The sequence below is a fragment of the Echinops telfairi genome, unplaced genomic scaffold, assembly GCF_000313985.2.
Source record: "Echinops telfairi isolate 266 unplaced genomic scaffold, ASM31398v2 ScPeMD7_7472;HRSCAF=8510, whole genome shotgun sequence".
NCBI lineage: Eukaryota > Metazoa > Chordata > Mammalia > Afrosoricida > Tenrecidae > Echinops > Echinops telfairi.
In genome coordinates, this window is record NW_022111376.1 from 5,518,895 (window position 1) to 5,520,315 (window position 1,421).

The window sequence follows — 1,421 nt, forward strand, 5'->3', positions numbered from 1 at the left end:
CAGCTCGCGGCCAAGTTCATGCCGGCGGCTCAGCAACCGGGCCGCAGTCAGCTTGCTGCATTCCCACCGCCGCTCCGCTCCGCGCCGCGCGCCAGGAAGGTGGAGTTTCGGGGTTTAAGTTACTGATAGGCATTTCTCCTGGCCGTGTCACTCGGGGAGGAGGAGACACGCACGCCGCACACTCACACACCCTCACACTCACGGCGACAGCGGCTCCGGCCTTAAAGGGGAAGCCGCGCTGACCTGTCCTCTCCGCGGCCCCCAGCCCCAGGCACCTCGTCCCGCTCCGTGGGCCCGCGGCCGCGGGAGGCGCGGTGGTTGCCCAGGGGCCTGCGGGGCCACCCGCAGCGGAGCCGGGGACTTCGTGCCTGGCTGGCTGCGCTGGCGCCGCCTGGAACATGAAGTCCGCTGGAACCCGGTGCGGCAGGGAGGCCAAAGGGGTGGAGGGCGCACTCACCAGGCGGTTGGGTGGTTGGTCCCGCGTCCACGGCGTGTTGACTGAGAGAAGCCAAAGCCGGATGACCCAGCTTGGCGATGCCCGCGTGCGGCGGCAGGTAGACGGCCAGCGTCCGGGGAAGCAAGCCGCCAGCCGCGCGTGGGCATCGCTGGATCTAGAGAAAGCGGGACGGCGCGCTAGCCACAGAGACCAGGCGGGAGCGCGCGGCAGAAACCTAGACCGAGAGACCGAAATCACAGAGACCGAAAGAAGGCATGAGACCCGGAGAAAAAGCGACAGAGGTCGAGAGAGAGACACAGGCACCGACTGAGACGCAGAGCCTGGCCAGAGAAGGGGAAAGCCAGACACAGGGCGAGATGACAGGTCCTGGGAAGACCCCGCGCACCCAAGAGCAGGGCTTGGGACTCGGACTAGTAGAGCCCCACCCTAACGAGGGCGGTGCGGCCCGTCAGGCCCCTGGGACGCTCACCTGCTCCTGGCTGCGCTGGCTGGCCTCGCTGTGCCTGGGCGCTTCCACTCGCACGGGCTCCAGCCAGGAGGGCCAAGCGCACTGGCTGTGTCAGTGGAGGTGGCGGCGGGAAAGGAGCTCTCAGGTGGCCGGCGAGTGCCCCGCCCACTCCCCGCCCTGCCCCCGCCCGCGCCCCCGCCCGGGCCCCGAACTAGCCGCCCCGCCCGCCAGTGTGTGTAGCCTCCTGCCCTGCAGGCTTAGGGCCGGCTGAGCTGGAGAGGACGGGGACATCTGCGCGGATCATCAGCTCGGGCTCCCTACCCGAGGCTTTTGCTGGACCTTAGGTTTCCTGCGGATTGCAGGGGCCTGCCAACGCCCCTGTCCCTTTCCCCAGCTCTCCTGCACTCCACTTCCCCCGGGGCGCTGGACTCTCAGTCAGGGCCAACAGTGGCAGCGCTGGGAGCAGCCTCAGAGCCTGCGCCTAGGAGTAGACAGATGCCTGTCCCCATCACATCT

General features: G+C 68.7%; 1 protein-coding gene across 2 annotated transcripts in view; it reads right to left on the reverse strand.

The window, feature by feature from the left end:
• Positions 1 to 987, reverse strand: part of MAMLD1 (mastermind like domain containing 1) — a 124,982-nt gene extending 123,995 nt beyond the window's left edge. For both annotated transcript variants that reach the window (XM_045285521.1, XM_045285522.1), the window contains exon 1: positions 927 to 987. The gene's annotated coding sequence lies outside the window, so the exon portion shown is untranslated. The remainder of the gene's footprint in view (positions 1 to 926) is intronic.
• Between the last annotated feature and the right edge of the window lie 434 nt (positions 988 to 1,421).